The 13,520-nt window shown below is 47.4% G+C and overlaps 1 pseudogene across 1 annotated transcript in view; it reads right to left on the bottom strand.

The window, feature by feature from the left end:
• The window catches only part of LOC144603211 (major histocompatibility complex class I-related protein 1-like), a 1,020,820-nt pseudogene that overhangs the window by 303,963 nt on the left and 703,337 nt on the right, over window positions 1-13,520 (bottom strand). The gene's annotated exons all lie outside the window — the stretch shown is intronic.

Here is a 13,520-nt window from a genome sequence, read left to right as displayed (position 1 = left end):
ATATTGCCAGTGTTGGGGTCCCGTTGTAGGTGACGGAAATGTTGGTGGATGATATGTTGGATCCGCTGGCTGGTGGGGTGGAAGGTGAGAACGAGGGGGATCCTGTCCTTGTTGCGAGTGGGGGGAGGGGGAGCAAGAGCGGAGCTGCGGGATGTAGAAGAGACCCTAGTGAGAGCCTCATCTATAATGGAGGAGGGGAAGCCCCGTTTCCTGAAGAACGAGGACATCTCGGAAGCCCTAGTGTGAAACACCTCATCACGGGCGCAGATGCGGCGTAGACGGAGGAATTGGGAGTAGGGGATAGACTTTTTGCAGGGGACCGGGTGGGAAGAAGTGTAGTCCAGATAGCTGTGCGAGTCAGTGGGTTTATAGTAAATGTCCGTCACTAGTCTGTCTCCTGTGATAGAGATGGCGAGGTCCCAGAAACGGTAGGGAGATGTCGGAGATAGACCAGTATATTTAAGGGCAGGATGGAAATTGGAGGTGAAGTGTATGAAGTTAGTGAGTTCTGCATGGGTACAAGAGGTAGCACCAATGCAGTCGTCGATGTAGCGGAGGTGGAGTTCGGGGATGGGGCCAGTGTACGTCTGGAACAGGGATTGTTCGACGTACCCACAAAGAGGCAGGCGTAGCTAGGGCCCATGCGAGTGCCTATAGCTACGCCTCTGGTTTGGAGGAAGTGGGAGGAGTCAAAGGAGAAGTTGTTGAGGGTAAGAACCAGCTCTGCTAGGCGGAGGAGAGTGTTGGTCGATGGGGATTGGCTGGTTCTACGGTCGAGGAAGAAACGGAGGGCTTCGAGACCATCCTTGTGGGGATGGAAGTGTAGACTGACTGGACATCCATGGTGAAGATGAGAGAGTGGGAGCCTGGGAACCGGAAGTTATCCAGGAGATGGAGAGCGTGTTGTGAGGTGTCTTGGACGTAGGTGGGGAGGGATTTAACAGGGGGGGTAGGATGGAGTCGAGGTAGGTGGAGATAAGAGGAACTTTGTACAGGAACTTTACATGTATAGCCATCAATTAAATTCTTCCATGGCATCTTATTTCACTGAGTCCAACATGTCTCCAACATGCCATTGACAATCCATTTCCGTGGGAGCTTCCAAATGTTCCTCCCTTGGATCTGCGACAGTTCAGTGCTGGGAATTATCTAAACTTTGAACAACACATGTCTGGTTCCTCATTCCCTTTTTATCTATTCAGTTTTATTAGCCATTACCACTACTTCTACATAAAACAATGCATATCAAACTATAACCGACAATATAACATTAACTATTTAAACATAACCTAATATCCTTTACATCTATATTTAACTACATGTACAGGCCCTATCCTTATTTGGGAACATAATCCTGTAGATAGCGTGGTTTTGGAACGCATCTACCAGATCTTGTTGTCAGTGTTTGATGCTCCCTGGGGACCGGTGGTTGGCTCATAGGTCCGATTGTCTCGCTCCGGTTCAGGCAACGTCACCAGTCATCTAGGTCAACATCAACGCGATGAAATGGCTCGTTGGTCTTCCTCAGGTGGCGCCGATTCCGACGATAGATGACGCCGTCCTCGGTTCTGACTTCATAAGATCTGGGTTGTGCAACACGGCCTATAACCACAGCCTTCCTCCAGGGCTGATGTCGATTATCGGTCGGCTTCACTCGAACTGGATGGCCAGCTTTCAGGGAATCAGATCTTGAGATCCTCTGTTGTAGTAGTTAGTCTGCTTGTCTGCCTCTAGCTGCTCTCAACTCATCTCTTACTTTTTTGGAATTTCATGTTTGAGCAGCCTCTGAGTAGTCGGTAGAATGGTCCTGGTACGTCTGTTCATCAATCTTTGAACTGGACTGCTACTCATGCCAGGTGTTGGTGTGTTGCGAAAAGCTAGTAGGCTCAGGTAAGGGTCAGCTCCGGCAGCCTTAGCCTTCCTCAGCAATGACTTCGCAACTTTCACACTGCTCTCCGCCTTTCCATTTACTCTGTGGATAATAGGGTGATGTGCTCGTATGTTCAAACTGCACTTCTTGGTAAATCTCTTGAACTCTCAGCTGTGAACTGTGGCCCATTATCTGTGATGAGCTGATCTGGTATTCCATATCTTGCGAACTGGCCTTTCATTTTATGGATGACATTCACTGCCAGTGTTTTCCTCTAGATAGTCTATTTCCCAATATCCTGAGAATAGTCCATAGTGATCAAATAGTTCCTTCCATCCAAGTGGAACAAATCTGCACCCACCTTCGCCATGGTCTCTCTGGAATTGCATGGGAATGCAGCGTTTCTTTTGGTTGCTCTTTCCCTTGAGCTTGACATGTCTCACATTTTAGTATGAAGTCCTTGATTTCTGCACTCATTCCGGGCCAGTGCAGACATTCTCTTGCCCATCTTAGACAGCCATTCACACCAATGTGGGAATCATGTACTCGTGTGAGCATGTCGCGTCTCCTGGCTTTAGGGATGATTACTCTCTCTCCCCTAAATATGAGACCATCTCCAACACTCAGCTCGTCCCTCACATGGAAATAGGAGGATGAGCTCTGGGTCAACATCCTTCTTGTTCTCTGGCCAGCCTCGTTTGATCACCTCTTGCAGTTTCTGCATAGTCTCATATTATATCATATCATATATATACAGCCGGAAACAGGCCTTTTCGACCCTCCAAGTCCGTGCCGCCCAGCGATCCCCGTACATTAACACTATCCTACACCCACTAGGGACAATTTTTACATTTACCAAGCCAATTAACCTACATACCTGTACGTCTTTGGAGTGTGGGAGGAAACCGAAGATCTCGGAGAAAACCCACGCAGGTCACGGGGAGAACGTACAAACTCCTTACAGTACAGCACCCGTAGTCAGATCGAACCTGAGTCTCCGGCGCTGCATTCGCTGTAAAGCAGCAACTCTACCGCTGCGCTACCGTGCCGCTCATCTTCTCCTGTTGCATCCCTTATGCCATTTAGCAGAGGCTGTGCTATTGGGATGTGCCTTGCCAGGTTTACAGTCTCCAGTTCTCTCATGGTCTTGTCAGTCTTGCCAGTCTGAATATATGTTCTGCTCAGCATATCTGCAAGCTGCATCACCTTCCCTGGTCTGTATCTTATAACCATATAACCATATAACAACTACAGCATGGAAACAGGCCTGTCCGGCCTACCAGTCCACGCCGACCATTCTCCCTGACCTAGTCTCATCTACCTGCACTCAGACCATAACCCTCCAATCCCCTCCTATCCATATACCTATCCAATTTACTCTTAAATAATAAAATCGAGCCAGCCTCCACCGCTTCCACCGGAAGCCCATTCCATACAGCCACAACCCTCTGAGTAAAGAAGTTCCCCCTCATGTTACCCCTAAACCTTTGTCCCTCAATTCTGAAGCTATGTCCCCTTGTTGGAATCTTCCCCACTCTCAAAGGGAAAAGCCTACCCACGTCAACTCTGTCCGTCCCTCTCAAAATTTTAAAACCTCTATCAAGTCCCCCCTCAACCTTCTACGCTCCAAAGAATAAAGACCCAACCTGTTCAACCTCTCTCCGTAGCTTAAGTGCTGAAACCCAGGCAACATTCTAGTAAATCTCCTCTGTACCCTCTCCATTTTGTTGACATCCTTCCTATAATTTGGCGACCAGAACTGCACACCATACTCCAGATTCGGCCTCACCAATGCCCTGTACAATTTTAACATTACATCCCAACTTCTATACTCGATGCTCTGATTTATAAAGGCAAGCATACCAAATGCCTTCTTCACCACCCTATCCACATGAGATTCCACCTTCAGGGAACAATGCACAGTTATTCCCAGATCCCTCTGTTCCACTGCATTCCTCAATTCCCTACCATTTACCCTGTACGTCCTATTTTGATTTGTCCTACCAAAATGCAGCAGCTCACACTTATCAGCATTAAACTCCATCTGCCATCTTTCAGCCCACCCTTCCAAAAGGCCCAAGTCTCTCTGTAGACTTTGAAACTCTACTTCATTATTTGATCTTATTGTCACATCATAGGTCTGCATCCTCACCAGCATCCTCTGCAATCTCTGTGGTGCCCGATGGTGGTTTTGTGGCGATTATCTCCAGTGGCTTATGGTCTGACTGTACATTCACTGGCCTTCCATATAATAATAATAATAATAATAATGCATTACATTTATATAGCGCTTTTCAAACACTCAAAGACGCTTTACAGGGATTTAAAGAACATAGGGAAGTGAATAAATAGATAAATAAGTAAACGAACAGAGAAAGGAGACAGAAGGTGAGGTGACCTTCAGTGGTTGAAGGCAGTACTGAACAGGTGAGACTTCAGCGATGTTTTGAATGTGGTGAGTGTGGAGGAGTCTCTAACGTTTTGGGGTAGTGAGTTCCATAGGGTGGGAGCAGCGATGGAGAAAGCCCTGTCCCCCCAGGATCTGAGTTTAGTCCGGATGTGGGGGGATAGGAGATTGGCAGCAGCAGAGCGGAGGGTGCAGGTGGGAGTGTGCCTGTGGAGGAGGTCAGCCAGGTAGGATGGGGCCAGGTTATGGAAGTCATGAGGAGGATTTTGTACTGGATTCTCTGGGGGATGGGGAGCCAGTGGAGTTTATAAAGGACGGGGGTGATATGGTCACGGATCGGGGTGTGGGTGAGTAGACGGGCAGCGGAGTTTTGAATGTATTGAAGTTTACTGATGGAACCTCTCTAGACCAAACATCACTGCCAGCAATTCTTTTTCTATTTGTGCATATCTGGTCTCCGCATCTGTCAGGGTCCTGCTGGCATAGGCAACTGGATGGCCCTCCTGCATCAGCGCCGCACCAAGTCCAGTTTCTGATGCGTCGGCCTGTACTGTCAGCTCCTTGGATGGATCATAGTATCTGAGTACTGGCTCGGCAGTTACTAGCTTCTTTATGTCCATCACCGCCCTGTCATGCACCTGTGCCCACCACCAAACTACATCGTTTGTAAATATCGTAAGCTGAGAACTCTCATCATCCAGTTCCACATGCCAAAACCCATTCTTGGCATCAAACGTGCTAAAGACCTTGGCATCATTCAGGTCGGTGAGGATATCTTCTATCGTTGTCATTGGGTAATGACTTCTTTTAAGCCCCTTGTTCAGATCCCTCAGGTCTAAACACACTCTCAACTTCCCATTGGGCTTTTCTACACACACAAGGCTGGATACCCCTGGTGTGTGGGTCTCTATTGGGGCAATTATTTCTGCTTCTGTCAGTCTGCCTAACTCCTCTTTCACACACACACAGGTACAGACAAACACACTCAAACATACACACATACACACACACACACACACACACACACACAGAGGTACACACACACAGAGGTACACACACACAGAGGTACACACACACAGAGGTACATACACACACACACACACACAAACACACACACACACACACACGTATAGATGTACACACGCACACTCACTCACACACACACACACGCACACACACACAGAGGTACACACACACACACACAGATACGGACACACACACGCGCGCGCACACACACACACACACACACACACGCATGCACGCACACACACAGAGGTACACACACACACACACACACACACACACAGAGATACGGACACACACACACACACACACACACACACACACACACACACACACACACACACACAGAGGTACTGCCACACACAGGTATATACACACACACACATACACAGAAGTACATACACACACACACACACACACACACACACACACACAGGTTTTGTGTTCTTGTTCTATGTCTGTATTAAACATTATGAGTCTTCAAGGTACAATAGAAGTCTATTACAGTAACAATGCTGGCAGGAAGACAACTAAAATGGCTGCAACCCCACGTTCTGACTGCACACTCCACACTGTGTACAGCCCAGCCTATGTACAAAACATCTCCCTTTGTCCTGTGCAGTGTCACCTGCTGCACGGGAGGAGCAACGGGTCCTCCCACCCCACATAGTCCACCAAACATCACACTCCCCCTTTCCAGTTTGAACGTCTCTATTCCTCAATGAGTCACCTTGGGGGAATACCACGATTGCAACGTGTTGATCGACGAGGGACCACAGGCAGGGAGTTTGTCTGGTGGAATTTCGTCAAGCCAGGGGAGAGGCAAATCAGGCACTCCAGCGTCCACAAGATTCGGCACTGGGGTGTCCAACTGCTTGGTTCAGTAATGCATTGTTTTCGTAGCTACGATTTTCTTGTTATCCCTCAGAGCATGCTTTCCATCTCTAACTATTGAACCCCGCTTTTGCTGCTGAAGAGTATTATTAGTTTGCTTTTCTTTGGAAGCGTTGAGTCCATTGAACTCATCAATAAATTCTTCACAGTGAAGAAGGTGATGCTCTGGTTCCCAAGTGTCTTCATTACTTCCATAGCCATTCCCACTTCCCCTGTGGGACTCCCACTTCCCCTTTTTATTTTTCCTTTTGTTGACAATCTTCTCCACCTCATACAGATCTCCTGAAGCCAAACCCGCTTCCAGAGGCGGTCGCTGCTTGCTTGCTGGTGTTATTGCTGTTGTTTCGGCGGCCGTATTACCCAAGTGCTCCTTTGCAGACTGACGGCAGAGTTCCTTGTCGACGGCGTCCATCCAACTGAACGGAACTGGTCTTGGTTTGAAAAACTTAGGGCCAGCATCGTCTTTGAGTATGAGCTGTGCCTTCATCTTTGTGCAATGCCCAGGTGCGACAACAGCCGGAAACTGGTCAAGAACCTTCTGCAGGTTGTTCTTGCACTTGCTGACCATGTTGCAGTCCGTGGTAGATGACAATGACATAGTTGATCCATCGTAGATCAAGGCGTTCATGTCAAGCCTGAAAGCACGGATCCAGTCGATGGCGCACAGGGATGTACCTTCTTTGCCATCGACGATCAGCGGCAACATCTGGGTCATACCATTACAGGAAACGGCAACAGTGCATTTGCCTTTCGTGGGAATGGCCTGTCGTCCGTATCTGAAAAGGCGGATGTTGGCCGGTTTCAGTTTTGGCGATCCGATCCTCTCCCAGATGTCCTGACCCACTAGTGACACAGCCACACCAGTGTCCACCTGGAACTGTAGATCGACGATCGAGACCCGCAGCGAAATCCTCGGCTTGTCGGTAATTGTGGACCATCAATAGAAATGGTCTCCGCGACTTGGTCGACTGTGTTTTGTGCTTTCTTGCCCTTTCTCAGCTTTCCTACGGATTGACACACTCCCTGGAGATGACCTTTTCGGTTGCAGGCGTAACAAACGGTCTTGATACACGGGCACTCACGGTGATGATGAGCAGTGGAGCCGCACAGGTAGCAGGGTCTCGATCCTCCCCCCACAGGGGGGCGGCTCTTCTGAAACTGCCCCTTCTTCTCTGGACTTGCTCTGGGTCGATCAAATGGTTTCTGGCATTGCAGACAAGTCTGACAAACTGTACGCACGCATTGCAGAGATGTCTGATGACCTGTATGCACCTCTTGAGGGAGCTTTGACCCTGTATCGCCGGCCATTGTGTGCAGTTCTTTACTGAGCAGCTCAGCCATCTTACTACACTGCAGCACATTCTTCAATGAGGCGTCCGATTCCTTGAGAACCGCCTGCTGGATGAATGCGTGTCTGCAGCCCATGACCAGTCTATCCAGCAACGCATTGTCTTGGCATGTTTCGCAGCATTGAGCTGTAAAATCACATGCCTTTGCCTTGGTGTGAAGTTTGGCAAGAAATTCGGTGATAGATTGCCCTTCCTGTTGCACTGACCGGTAGAAATCGCGGCGAGCTGTGAGGAAATTTCGACTTTCTTCGTAATGCAGTTGCAAAGCCGTCGTGAGTTCAGCGTATGAAACTTCAGTTATTTCTTCTGTAAGTAAATTTTGAAGTAGTTCAAACGTTTCTGGAGATATTGATGAACACAAGACAGCCTTCTTCCTCAGGTCAGTCGTAACTGCCATACTTTCAAAATAAAACTCAGCGCGCATTAAATACAACGACCACCTTTCTCGCTTGGAATCGAAACGATCGAATTGCCGAGACATGTTTAAAAAACAAAACAAAAAATAGGCTCTTATCTGGATCTTTGGATCCAGTTCCTGACACCACTTTCATGTTCTTGTTCTATGTCTGTATTAAACTTTGCGAGTCTTCAAGGTACAACAAAAGTCTTTATTACAGTAACTCAATGCTGGCAGCAAGACAACTAAAATGGCTGCAACCCCACAATCTAACTGCACACTCCACACTGTGTACAGCCCAGATAACTATGTACAAAACATCTCTCTTTGTCCTGTGCAGCGCCACCTGCATGGAGTACAGGAGACCCCGGAGGATGTATCCCTTGAAAACAGGTTCACCCTCTTGGAAGCTGTCGGGACAGAAGACACTGCCAGTCTGAGCGGCGGACAGGTCTGCGAGTCAAAACATGGTGCTGAAACAAAGAGACCACTGTCAGGCAGAGCTGTGGGCATAGGGAACTCCATTGTGAGAGGGACAGACAGGGGATTCTGCGGCAACAGGTGGGATTCAAGGATGGTGTGTTGTCTCTCTGGATCCAGGATCCAGGACGTCACGGATGCAGGACATCCTCAAGGGTGAAGGTGAGCAGCTGGAGCTGGTAGTGCATGTTGGCACAAACGATGTCAGGAAGAAGTGGAAAGAGATTCTGCAGCTTGACTTTAGAGAGCTCGGAAGAATGCTGAAAAGCAGGACCTCCACGGTGGTTATCTCCGTTTTGCTGCCAGTTCCTCGTGCGGGTGAGATCAGAAACAGGGAGATAGACGACCTGAATGTGTGGCTGAGGAACTGGTGCAGGGAGCAGGGATTTAGATTCTTAGACTACTGGGATCTGTTTTGGGGTAAGGGTGCACCTCAATTCTGGGGACCAGAATTCTTGCAGGCAGGTTTGCCACTGCTACACGGGTGGGTTTAAACTAAATATTGGGGGGGGGGGGGGGGGGGAGACATATTGGAAATACAAGGATGGGGTTAAAGGCAATGAGAGTATAGAAAAAGTTAAGAAAGACACCAGAATTAATGGGGAGAAAGCTCACACAGGGATAGGAGAGAATGGCCAAGTGTAATAGGAATTGATATGAAAGGTGAGGTGAGTAATGGATTAAAAGTATTATACATGAATGCACGAAGTATAAGAAGTAAAGTAGATGAGCTTGAAGATCAGATGGAGATTGGTAGATATGACATTGTGGGGATTACAGAGACGTGGCTACAAGAGGGTCGTGTCCGGGAACTGAATATTCATGGTTATACGTCCTACAGAAAGGACAGGCAGGTGGGCAGAGGAGATGGGGTAACTCTGTTGGTGAGGGATGAAATTCAGTCCCTAGTGAGGGGTGACATAGGGACTGATGATGTAGAGTCACTGTGGAGAGAGTTGAGGAATTGTAAAGGTAAGAAGACACAAATGGGAGTTATCCACAGGCCCCCAAACAGTGGCCTGGATATAGGGTGCAAGTTGCAGCAGGAGTTAAAACTGGCATGTAACAAAGGTAATGCCACTGTGGTGATGGGGGATTTCAATATGCAGATAGACTGGGAAAATCAGGTTGGTTCTGGACCCCAAGAAAGGGAGTTTGTAGAGTGCCTCTGAGATGGATTCCTAGAGCAGCTTGTACTGGAGCCTACCACAGAGAAGGCAATTCTGGATTTAGTGTTGTCCAATAAACCAGATTTAATATGGGAACTCAAGTTAAAGGAACTTCTAGGTAATGTAAAAACATAGAAAATAGGTACAGGAGCAGGCCATTTGGCCCTTCGAGCCAGCACCGCCATTCATTGTGATCATGGCTGATTATTCACAATCAGTAATCTGTGCCTGCCTTCCCCCCATATCCCTAGCCCCTAGAGTTCTATCTAATTCTCTTTTAAATTCATCCAGTGAATTGGCCCCACTGCCTTCTACGTCAGAGAATTACACAAATTCACAACTCTCTGGGTGTAATTTTTTTTTCTTACCTCAGTTTCAAATAGCCTCCCCTTAATTCTTAGACTGTGGCCCCTAGTTCTGGACTCCCCAACATTGGGAACATTTTTCCTCCATCTAGCTTGACCAGATCTTTTATAATTTTATAGGTTTCTATAAGATCCCGTCTCATCCTTCTAAATTCCAGTGAATACAAGCCCAGTCTTTCCAATCTTTCCTCATTTTGCCCTTGTCCATTAAACTCCTCTATTCATCCAATCACACTTCCGATGTTACACTGTCCTCACAAGTGGTTTTTAACTATTTTAACTTCTCTTCCCATTCCCATTACCGATAATTCTGACCGGTTCCTCTATTGCTCGAGTGAGGCCAAACGAAAACTGGAGAACAGGGCATCATATCCCACTTGGGTAGCTTACAAACCAATGATAGAACACTGAAATTACTACTTTCATGCACCTCCAAATACCTATCTGTCTGTTACCTTGCCCGACTCAATCAGTCCGTGCTTACCCCCCCCCCCCCCCCCCCCCAGTCACCTTGCTTCTATCCTCTCCTTCATGTCCTCACGTCCCATCGGGATCTCCCAGTTCCCCCTTATGAGCCTCTTTCCCTTGACACATCCTATCCATGTCCTCCCCATGCAATTTGGTTTCACTCCGCCTCTTAGTGAAAAGGTAAGTGTGGAGATTGTCGGTGCCTTGATGAAGTTTTTTGCATCTTCTCATCCCGCGAGCAATGTCTAGGAGGACTGGAGCTAATGTTTTTCATTTGTTTTAGAAGGTGGGTAGAGAAAATCCAGAGAACTATGCCACTGAGTCTCGTGTCAGTGGTAGGGAATCTGTTGGATAGGATTCTTCTGGTTGGAATTACTCCCATTTGGAACAGAATACGTTAATTTGGGATATACAGCAGGACAGGCCGTGTCTTACTAACTTGATCGAGTTTTTTGAGGAGGTGAGTGTAATATCCTCTGTAAGACCCTGTTGTGGCTAACACAATGAATATACGCCCGACATCTTGTAAGAAGATTTTATTACTGATCCTTCACCAGGAAACTTCTAGAAGGTCACCTGACCTCAGTCACAAGGCACAAGCCCATTGGCCCTAGAAGGTCACCTGACTTCAGTCACAAGGCACAAGCCCATTGGCCAGCTTCTGCTCTTGGCCTCAAGGGGGCACTGGCATTTACATTACATATACATCACATCTCCCCCTTTACTTTACTTCATTCAAAATCCATAAAAAGCAATGCCCTGGCAGAGCCATTTTTTCTGTTTGCTCCTGCCCCACTGAAATCATTTGCACGTACCTCAACTCCATTCTACCCTTCTTGGTCCAGTCCCTTCCGACATAATTCCAATACATCTCACACACTTCTCTTTAGTGACTTTCGCTTTCAGAGCTGCCACTCCCTCATCTTTACCATGGATGTTCAGTCATCCTCTGTCACTCACCAGGAATATCGTAATGTCCTCTGTTACTTCCGCAACAGCAGAACCAGCTAATTTCCCTCTACAAACACTCTCCTCATCTAGTGGAGCTGGTATGCATTCTCAACATCTCCTCCTTTGACTTCTCCCATGTCCTCCAAATCAAAGACGTAGCCATAGGCACTTACATGGGCCCCAGCTATGCCTGCCTCTTTGTATGGTATGTTGAACAATCCCTGATCCACTGGCTCAATTGCTGAACTCTATCTCCACTACACTGTCGACGGCATCGGGGCTACACCCATGCACCTCATGTACCTCTTGCACCCATGAACAACTCATAGATTTCGTTAACCTCAATAATGATTTCCCGTCTGCACTCAGATTCACTTGGACCATCTCCAACATCTTCCTCCCCTTTATTAATATCACCAACACAGGTGATATACTATCGACTGAAGTCAAAAGGTCATAAGATCATAAATGATAAGGGAAGAAATAGGCTGATCTATCACCCCCGCTAACCCCATTCTCCTGCTCTTTCCCCAAAACCCCTGACACCTGTACTAATTAAGAATCTATTTCTGCCTTAAATATATCCATTGAATTTTCAGAATTGCAGGCGGTGGCGAGTGGAGTGCCGCAAGGCTCGGTGTTGGAGCCACAAGTGTTTACCATATTTATTCATGATTTGGATGAAGGAATTAGAAGTAACACTAGCATGTTTGTAGATGACACAAAGCTGGGTGGCAGTGTGAACTGCAAAGAGGATGTTAGGAAGTTGCAGGGTGATCTGAACAGGTTGAGTGAGTGGGCAGATGCATGGCAGATGCAGTATAATATAGATAAATGTGAGGTTTTGGTGTCAAAAACAAGGAGGCAGATTATTATCTCAATGGTGTTAGGTTAGGCAAGGGGGAAGTGCAGCGAGACCTGGGTGTCCTTGTACACCAGTCACTGAAAGTTGGCGTGCAGGTACAGCAGGCAGTGAAGAAAGCTAATGGAATGTTGGCCTTCATAACGAGAGGATTTCAGTATAGGAGTAAAGAGGTTCTTCTGCAGTTGTATAGGGCCCTGGTAAGACCACATCTGGAGTATTGTGTACAGTTTTGATCTTCTAATTTGAGGAAGGACATCCTTGTAATTGAGGCAGTGTAGCATAGGTTCACGAGATTGATCCCTGGGATGGTATGGTAGCGCAGCGGTAGAGTTGCTGCTTTACAGCGAATGCAGCGCCGGAGACTCAGGTTCGATCCTGACTACGGGTGCTGCACTGTAAGGAGTTTGTACGTTCTCCCCATGACCTGCGTGGGTTTTCTCCGAGATCTTCGGTTTCCTCCCACACTCCAAAGACGTACAGGTATGTAGGTTAATTGACTGGGTAAATGTAAAAAAACCAAAATTGTCCCTAGTGTGTGTAGGATAGTGTTAGTGTGCGGGGATCGCTGGGCGGCGCGGACTTGGTGGGCCGAAAAGGCCTGTTTCCGCGCTGTATCTGAAATATGAAAATATAAATAATAAAATATGGTGGGACTGTCATATGAGGAAAGATTGAAAAGACTAGGCTTGTATTCACTGGAGTTTAGAAGGATGAGAGGGGATCTTACAGAGACATATAAAATGATAAAAGGACTGGACAAGCTAGATGCAGGAAAAATGGTCCCAATGTTGGGCGAGTCCAGAATCAGAGGCCACAGTCTTAGAATAAAGGGGAGGCCATTTAAAACTGAGGTGAGAAGGAACTTTTTCACCCAGAGAGTTGTGAATTTGTGGAATTCTCTGCCACAGAGGGCAGTGGAGGCCAAATCACTGGATGAACTTAAGAGAGAGTTAGATAGAGCTCTAGAGGCTAGCGGAATCAAGGGATATGGGGAGAAATTGGGCACAGGTTACTGATTGTGGATGATCAGCTATGATCACAATGAGTGACGGGGCTGGCTCAAAGGGCCGAATGGCCTCCCCTGCACCTACTTTCTATGTTTGTATGTTTCTATTGCCTTGGGCTCCACAGCCGTCTGTGGCAAAGAATTCCACAGATTTACCACCATCTGCTAAAGAAATTCTTCCTCATCTCCTTCCTAAAGCAACGTCCTTTAATTCTGAGGCTATCACCACTGTCCTAGACTATCCCACTTGTGGAAACATCCTCCCCACATCCACTC

Source organism: Rhinoraja longicauda, chromosome 19, assembly GCF_053455715.1.
Source record: "Rhinoraja longicauda isolate Sanriku21f chromosome 19, sRhiLon1.1, whole genome shotgun sequence".
NCBI classification, from domain to species: Eukaryota; Metazoa; Chordata; class Chondrichthyes; order Rajiformes; family Arhynchobatidae; genus Rhinoraja; species Rhinoraja longicauda.
Note: the sequence above shows the minus strand (reverse complement) of the source record. Positions and strands in the feature narration are given on the sequence as shown.